This window comes from Anas platyrhynchos, chromosome 34, assembly GCF_047663525.1.
Source record: "Anas platyrhynchos isolate ZD024472 breed Pekin duck chromosome 34, IASCAAS_PekinDuck_T2T, whole genome shotgun sequence".
Taxonomy (NCBI): domain Eukaryota; kingdom Metazoa; phylum Chordata; class Aves; order Anseriformes; family Anatidae; genus Anas; species Anas platyrhynchos.
Genome location: NC_092622.1, coordinates 1,956,701 through 1,965,638, shown reverse-complemented (window position 1 = coordinate 1,965,638; position 8,938 = coordinate 1,956,701). Strand labels below are relative to the sequence as shown.

The 8,938-nt window shown below is 53.5% G+C and overlaps 1 long non-coding RNA gene across 1 annotated transcript; it reads right to left on the bottom strand.

Annotated features, from left to right (window-relative positions):
- Positions 1–5,680: 5,680 nt before the first annotated feature.
- On the bottom strand, positions 5,681–6,810 carry LOC113840012 (uncharacterized). The gene is made up of 3 exons (XR_003492703.3): positions 6,529–6,810; positions 6,269–6,433; positions 5,681–5,818 (listed from the first exon to the last, which is right to left on the bottom strand). It is a non-coding gene; the product is annotated as an uncharacterized lncRNA (long non-coding RNA).
- Between the last annotated feature and the right edge of the window lie 2,128 nt (positions 6,811–8,938).

Sequence of the window (8,938 nt, the reverse complement as noted above, 5' to 3'; positions counted from 1 at the left end):
GGGTGCTGCGGGTCCTCGGCCCCGCTCGGCTCCGCTCCTCGCCCCGGGGCCGGCGGCGCCGACGCCTCGGCATGCTGCAGCAGGTCGGGCGCGCCCGCCCATCCAGCGTGAGCGGCTGGGGAGGCGCCGGCCGCCGTCGGGGTTTTGGGGTGAGTTTTGCACAATTTGGGTCCTGCAAAGTGCTTCGAGTCCACCCTCCCACTCCTCCTTCACGAATTGTCCCCAGTTTCCCCTTTGCAGCCCAGCTTTCCTCTTCCAGCCTCAAAAAAAAAAAAAAAAAAGCAAAGAAAGGAACAAAAAAAAAGCACCAAGCCCCAAACAAGCAGCTCTTCGTTTTCCAGGCCGTTCAATAAAAGGAGGTGTTTTACCTTTTTTTGTGCGTGTGCGCATGTCTGTGTGTGTGTGTGTGTGTGTCTCCTTCCTCCTCTCTCTCTGATGGGCCCCTGGAGCTTATTTTACACGAAAGCAACACAGGTTGATGTATTTTTAAATGGCTTGATTTTATCACCCTGCTTAATGATTTGTCGCGTTATTTATTAGACAGTGTGATATCCAGAGGGATTCATCGCATTAACGTATAAATAATGTGGCAAATAGTTCAATAGAGCCATAAAAAAGGGGATTTAGAAATAAATTGACCTATGTTTGCTACATGTAAACGAAGGTGGTGAATGATAATGTGTGTCATGCCCTTAAGCGTGAAAAATGGGGGCCACGAATAAATCAGAAAGTTTCTTTAGCATGTAAAACTGCCAGGCAAAACCAAAAACCCCGAAGTTTGGGGATTTTTACCCATTTTTTTGGCCCTTTGCTCCAGCCCTGATGACGTTTGGATGTGGCCGCGCATCTCCTGCAGGCTCGGAGGTGCTCAGAGGGACGCGGGTCCCTCCCTGCTGGGAGGTTTGCAGGATCCGGCACGGCACCTCCGCAATAAATAAGACCCCGCGTCCTTATCGACGCCCCACAATGCTGATTAAAGCAATAACCCAAACCGCTCCGCGTTCCCACGCTGAGTTACGAGTTCACAATACCGCCTGATGTTGGGCAATAATTATTTTCGAATCGGGTTTTTCCTTGCCTGGCCAGCCCACCACCTCCGAGGCAGACCTGGGGAGCTTTTCCTTCTGATGGGGGAGGCAAAATCACAAAATCCAACACCGGGGTCAGCCGAAATCCCGCCAGCCCCAACCCGTGCACAGCTTTGGCTCAGAAACGCAGGCACCATTGCCTGCCAGAAAGATATCTGATCTCGGCATCGGTGCCAAATGATTTTATTCCGCAGCTGTAAGACAGATCGCTATTTTTTCTCTTTTACAACGTGCTACGGTTTAATTATTTAACACCATGGGGGTATGCAAGATGACACAGACAGTTGCGAGGGAGAGCGCGCCAAGCTAATTGATGGATGGCCCCGATGAAGGATTGACGGCGGTGCCAAGCAGAAGAGGAAAAGGGAATTTTCTGCTGGTGTCACGAGGCATCACCAGAAGAGTGGGGAGAAGAGGTGGGCACCCCCAGCTGGGCTCAGCACCCCCAAAACCGTTAGCCTGTTTGCACCCACCCGCCCTGGACCACGTGCCATCACGTGGCTAACTGCAAACTTTGGAGCTCCCCGCTTTGCAGAACTGTTGTTTGCAAACTCCAGGCTCCATTTGCAAAGTTTTGCAAAAAAATAAAAAAGAAAAAAAGAAAAAAAGAAAAAAAAGAATCTTCCATGCTCTCGGTAGGGTTCTGCACTTCCTGCCTCAGTTTCCCCTGATCCACTTCGTAAAGCTGCTGTTGGCGGACAAGGGGAAGCTTGTGGATAAGAAGAGATTAATATTGTTAGCACTTTAGAGGAGCTTAAGGGTGTTGGGTAACTGATCTGTCTGCAAATTTGCTCCTTTTTTTGTGCCAACAGCAGCTCCGCAGGGCAGTCATTATCTCCCGACCGGCTTTGCTCTCTGCCTTGCTTCTATTAACCCCACCAGCAAACCCCAGCCTCCATCTGATTTGGCACTTTGGGCTCCTTTGCGAAGTATTTATTAACCTTGTGCAGGGGATGGGTTTTCCAGCAGGGAAATGCATCCGTTAGCAAACATTTCTTTCCTTTTCCCCCTCCTGGCTGCCTCCGGCTCAGTCCGGCTCTCGGAGAAAAACAACCCTCAGTGGCCAAACCTTCCCAAAACCCGGAGTCAGCTCATGGAGCCCTTCCCGGAGGAGGAGGGCAGGATCCCCGGGCTTCCTTCACGAGGAATAAACGCTGATTTTAGTAGCCAATTTGATTCACTTTTCAAGGAACAGGTTTTCATGCTTTGTGCATTTATTTCCTAATTTTATTATGCCATTTAATTAGATCATGCACATTGGTTTTATTGTTAAAACATGTCCTTGTTTTCTTTATAACTGGATTTCATGGCACTACAGGGACATTTAGGAAAATATCACATTCCAGCATCGACCGTCGAAATCAGACCTAGATCTGAACGGAGCTGCCGGCTCGTAAATCTCGCCCCAGATGGAAAAAGCGGGATATTATTCACAGCGTGCGGAGCGCCGGCGGTTCCGGGAAGGGCCGCGCACCCCCTCGGAGCACTGAAATTACAGCCCGAGGAGGGACAGCGAGGAAGGGCACCGAGGGGTTGTTTGCAGGATTCCTCTTTACGGGCTGATAACGGCCGGGGGCTGCCCCCCCGAGATGCTGAGCTCTGCCGATGGGAAAGCTCTCCGCTTTCTCCTCTTGCCTTTGAGGTCTTCTCCTGCCGAGGAGCCGTTTCCCACGTCCCTTGCAAAAGCCATGTGCGACCCAAGCGGGATGGATTAGCGCGGTCTTGAAGGGGAGCTGGGGAGGAAGGGCGACTTTGCTCGCCGTGGGTCGGAGCAGATGGCTGGAAGCGATGAGGAACGGGGTCTGGGAACTTCCCCCGGGATGCCTGAGAAAGGGGAAGGGAAAAGAAAAAAAAAAACGAGGAATCCGCAGATTTTTAGACACTTGATCAGATGGTTGGAGGTTGACTACAGGAAACTGAGAGCCTGGGGCTTTGTCTGCGGGTTCCCGAGGGCTGGGGGCTGGCGGGGGGCTGGAAGGGAGCCGGCGGGAAGCAGAAATCAATTAGTGCTGGGGAGAACTTGAGCCGGTTCAGACGGATCCATTTGGAGGAGGCACGCAGCGAGCGGGGCCGGGCCGCGCTGCAAATCATCGGCGAGAGGCACCGCACGTCCTCGGCTGTAATTCATGGCAGAGCGGGTCCCATCCTGCCCCCTGCATCCAGCCCTGGCTGCGAACCACGCGGTGGACAAGCGGCTTTAGCGGGCTCAGCTTGCTCTGGAGTTGGTCACCGAAAGGTCTGGCTGACGGGTGCCATTTGGGGTGCTCTGCCTTGGAGGGGATGCTCTGCACGGGGAGGTCTTCACGCGTGGTGCAACCTGCCCTGGCCTTGAGGCCAAATGGGGTGGAAAGGGCTTTTTGGTGATTGCTGGACGCTGGGACATCTCAGCCTCTTCTCTTCTTTCTTCCCACTGCCAGCACCCAAGGAGACGCAAGGAAAAGATGAGGGCAACCAGGGCTGGTGGGTCAATGGGAGCAAAGCAGAAGACCTTTGGTGCTGGAGGGATCTGGAAGGGAAAGGAGACGCTGGGAAGGTGGCTGCTCCTTGGGAAGATGCCCCCAGGAAATAGGAAATCACATCCCATTGGAAATTAGATTTGAAGCACATGAAGACAGTGAGCACGGTGACCCAGCGACGGCACTGATTTTCCTACAGCTCTTCCTCCAAATGGTTCCCATGAGACCTGGGGCCACGGGAAGGTCTCTTTTCCAGCCTTCACCCCATCCACGGCTCCTTTGCCTCCAGGAGCCTGGAAAACCAGAGCCCAGAGCCAACACAACGTGCCATCGGCACCTTCAGCCCCTCTGATGCTTCATCCCCTGCAATAAACAGGGAGGTTCATCACCTGCCCCCGGCACAGGACCCCTTTTACAGCCTGCTGCAAACCCCACAGCTCGGGACACGTCGGCCCTGATTTACACCTGCAGAAACAGCCGGCGCCAACGGGGTGCAGGTCCTGAGCCCCGCAGCAGGCTGAAGGCACCCGCAGCATCACCGCTTCAGCTCCAGCCGGGATGGATTTGGCCCAACTCGTTTAAAATTCCTTTCTCTGCACACGAAACCATTTTCTGCGAAGTTTAGCCTTGGGGAGATTTATTTCCTTGTTAGCTCAAGATTTTCCTATTAGCCCATCTCAAAGAAACATGGCTGCATTTTCTCCAGTGCACCAGCTGTTGTGCGAGATGCAGGTACATATTACAGCCGTCATTAAACGGGCTGTCATTCCTAGCTTCCTAATTACCGTATGAATAGAGAGTAGCATGAACAGAGCAGCCGATTGTTCCACTGTGACTTACACGGGGAATCAAAAATGGAAGATGCATGCACTGCACCCGGGTCTTTTCCCTTCGAAACCTAATTGGAAAGGAAACTCGAGTCGGATCTGGCCGCCCGCGTAGCGCCATGCCTCGTTTTTCAAGAGGGTTTTGCAAAAAGGAAAAGCCCCCGGTGTGTTTCCAGCCTCTCCCCCTCCTCGTTCCTCCTTTAGCTGGTTTGAAACGTGTAATTTAACAAAGCAGCACAACTGAAAATGAGGGAGGACAAACATATGGTAAAGTGGATGCAGGGAATATTCCAATAAGCAGTAATATACTGCGAAGATGTATCCTGGCTGCAGTCAGCAGGTTTTTGGTGGTTTTATGTGTGTGGGGTTTTTTTTTGTTGTTGTCGTCTTTGGGTGTTTTTTGTTTGTTTGCTTTTTTTATTATTATTATTATTTTTTTTTTTCATTAATAGCTCCATCCTTTGTTGCAGGAAGTCGTGGTGTAGTTTTCCACGGAAATTTCTTTTTCAAGCTCTTTCCCGTGAAAAATAAATAAATAAATATATAAATAAAAATCAGCATTGCTGCACCGGGGTCACAAAGAGCCCATCGGCGAGCGGCAGCACGCTCAGCATCCAGACGCCCTTGATTTGCAGCACCTATTACTGCCATTTTATAGACTGGTGAAGGAATAAAAATAAAAACACAACAAAGGACGGCACAGAGGTACCAAGGGCTGGTCCTGGCAAAGGGAAAGCCGAGGCTTTGTGCAAAATGTGATCCGAAAATGAGCTGAGACACAGCCAGCGCACAGGCTTGTGGTGCAGGAGCGACACCTGCAATCACCCAGGGTTCTCTGCCGTCTTCGGCACCCACTTGGGCAAGGTCTAGAGGGAGAGTTTGCTCGTGTGTGGTTTGGATTTCACCACTGCCAACCCACCCGGTGTCTGGAGACGTCCTAAAGCGTCCTGCCTTGTGGGGCCGCCAGCCGTCCATGAATGCTGCACCCCTGCTAGGGGGCGAGGAGCCCTCGGGGTCTCCTCTGCTCTCCCCAAGCGCATGAAATTTGGGAAAAATGAGGTTTGGGGTCTCCATCTGATGCAACGCATCCTGCCCTTCACAGGGCAATTTTTATGCTGAAAAGGGAGACAGGAACTTCACGGCATCCCCTTGAAATCATCAGCACATCAAGGTTTTGGGACCCCAGAGGGGCATCTCTGTGAGCTGTCAAGGGAGGCCAAGCAAGCAGACCTCGCCAAGACACCTCTCATCTTGTCATCTCCCACATCAAAGGGACAAATTGACCTGGTGGCACCACACCAAGGGTCCCACGAGGACAGCGGAGACCCGGCGATGCTGCAGCCACCAGGGAGGACACAGGAGAGCCCGGCCTCCACCGAGGAGTTACACCTCCTGGAGCCCTCAGATGGAAATACGAAGGGTTTTTCCTGAAGATGCATGAACCTGTCTGGGTGAAACGGGATGCGGGTGGAAAACCATCAATGTGCATCGTTCCCCGTAGAGTTTGTTTTGGGTGCAAATTTATTATGGCACAGGAGGCGTTATAGGCTAACGGGATGTACAAGGCCCAAGCCTGCAGCTCGTGGAGGGTAACACCAAGGCAGAAAAGCCAAGGAGCTCATTAGGGAGCAGACAATAGGCCACGAGACCTGGGAATGACACCGTTCCTATACAAAAATCCCCCAAATGGGTTGCTCGCCATCAACCCCAGCCCTTTTTTAAGGGAAGATGAGCCCTTTTGGACACCTCCAGCCCCACAACTCATCCTGATGTTTCCTGCTCCCTTCTCCTCCACCCTTGACCAAGACGACCCCACAAAAAGAGGGGGTGTGGAGGGGGTCTTCCCCCCCTCGCCCCGTCTTTGTTCCTCGCCAGCTCCATCTGCCCGGCTCCCCACCTGAAGGCAGCGCGGTCCCTCTGTGGCATCTCAACGCGTTGCCGTGGAAACCGCAAGATCCCGACCCGCGGATGATGGCTGGGAGCGGGAAGGGGAACAGCAGGAAACAGTTTCCATGCAAATACCCGTCGCAATAAAAGGCCAATAAATAAACACGCGGAGGAACTGGGGAGGAGAAGAAAAGAGGGAGGGGAGGGGGGGGGGATTATAAAAATGGGATAAAAAATGGGGCGCCGGCTCGCGCCTCAGGAGCTCGTTACCTGGAGCACGTAAACGAGCTTTGTGTTAATTGTGGCTTCGTTGGCAGAGGGGGGGGGGCGTTGGGCAGGGGTTAATGAGAGACCCCGGGGCTCACACGGGTCTGAAGGGTAATTAGCGCCAGGCCCTAACGAGTTCGGCGGTGTTGGGGCCGTGGCAGGCAGGGATGGAGGGGAGAGGTCCTGTGGGGCGCAGGCAACCCTATGGATCACATACGGGGTGGTTTTGAGGCGCCCCCATTGACCCAAAACCACCATTTTTCCCCCCAAAATGGACCACTTGGGTTTATATACCCTGGGATGGGGCGGCACGGGATTGGCTGGGAAGACGGGGTGGTTGCAGGGGATTGGCTGGAAGGAAAGCTAGGTGGCAGCAGAGGATTGGCTGGGAGCAGAGCGAGGTGGCAGCAGGGGATTGGCCAAGAACACAGCTGGCAGAGCGCGATTGGCCGAGGGCTCAGCCCCATGGGGGGACCCGGGCAGGATGCGCCCCCTGGGGTGCCGCAGTGGGGCAGGGGGCTCCCAGCGGGAAGGGGGCACCGGAGGTGGGCTGCGAACCTAGAGCGGGACGCGGCCCCTTTAGGATCTCCTCTTTGGGGCACCCCAAAAAAAAAATTAAAAAAAAAATTAAAAAAAATAAAAAAAAATTAAAAAATAAATAAAAAAATTAAATACATAAAATTAAAAAAAAAAAAAAAAAGAATTTTGGACCCAACCGCAGCAGCCGTAGCGGCGGGGATTACCCCGCTGCAGCGTGTGCCAGCTTGCAGCATCCCTCGGCTCCCAAGCCCGCACGTAGGATATCGTGCGAGGGGAGGGAGGAAGCAGGGACGTGGCTGGCCTTGAGCAAACCGTGGCCCCCGCGCCTCAATTTCCCTCCCCAAAATGCCAGGACGGCACCCAAAGTGGCCGTGGTCCGCCGGGGGCACGTTATTTGCAGGCCTGACTTGGGCACCGTAACCGTGTCCCCCATGGGGGTTTTGTTGGCGTAATTACAGTTTGTGTAAGCGGCCACACCTCTAACCGAAATAGCTGTGACCGAGCCCAGTTTGCGTGCAGATCCACCAAAACCGGGAGGGAAAGAAACGCGGAGAGCGTTTTTGGCAAGATGGAGCGTTTTTGGTAAATTCAATTTCCATGCAGAAATATTGACCCGTGTTGGGGCTGAGTGGAGGAAAAGCAAAGCGAGGTCCGACCTCAAAGCTCTGTGACCACTACCAGGAACCCAAAGACCACGGTGATGGGTGCCCATGGCAGAGCCCAGCGAGGAGCAGGATTTACGGGGCCGTATCCTGCCGTAGCCGCCCGGGCTGTTTGAAGCACTGGGACTGGTCCTCGTCGGTATTTCAGCTGCATCCTGCTCAACGTTCCTGGCTCCCATCATGGGTGATGGATGGAGCGTGGTGTGGGACCCAAAATTTGGGGATTTCTCACCCCAGCGATGAAGTCTGCACCCCTGGGTGCAAGCCCTGAATGGCTGCTCACTTGTGCATGTCCCCGATGGATTTGGGGCCTGGAGCAGCATCCCTGCCAGCCCCAGGGCTTGCGTTTTGGAGAGTGGTGGCACCCAGCGGCCCTGCCACCAGGGGCAGGATCCGGCCCTGGCCTCCGTGCACAGCAGGGACCCCTCTGCCCTCCCTCCCCCCAGACCACGTGTATTCCCAAACCTCCGATTCCCTAATTTTTCCTTTTAAAAAAACCATTAAGGTTATACAACCACATTAGATGTCTCCTGACGGACAAGAAAGGACACGAATCCAACCTTTCATCATTCCCACCCCCAAATAAATCCAGACAAGGTTCCTTTGTAGCAGCTAAGCTGAGACACCTTAACATTTCCCTGCTAGCAAGCTCCAAGTTTCTTTACTCACCATATATTTCCCCTGACAGTTTGTACAGATACTTAAGACACCATATAATTATCATCACAGCTAAAAGGCAAGGGGTGATTTATTTGTGACAAGCACCACCTTTCCGCGATGACGCCATTGACACTTACACCGAGGGTTTTTTTGGCGTGGGGAGGTGCGGAGATGCAAAGCTGGGCTGCTTTCTCCTCCGTCGGCAGTTTTTTTCCCCAATGCTCGTCCTCTCCCCGCAGGCGCTTCGCTGCCAGACGCCCGGATCCGGCCCCGGGACCGTCCCCACCAGCCCCAAGGCTCTGGAGGGTTTTGGATTTCGGGGCTTGCCCCATCGCTCGGGCCGGCGCGAGGCTCGCCGTCTGCACGTCTTTTTACTCTTGGCGTGTGAACAATGCGTGCACTTATCTCAGTACTTATTTAGTGCCCGGCTCCACACCCTAAAATTGCCTGATTATAGCTTTCGGAGCCTGTGTGATGCATTGGGTTAGGCAAACAGATGTGCCAAGCAGTCTTGTTGAAAACCCACATCCAGGCAGCAGCTTTCAGCTCTC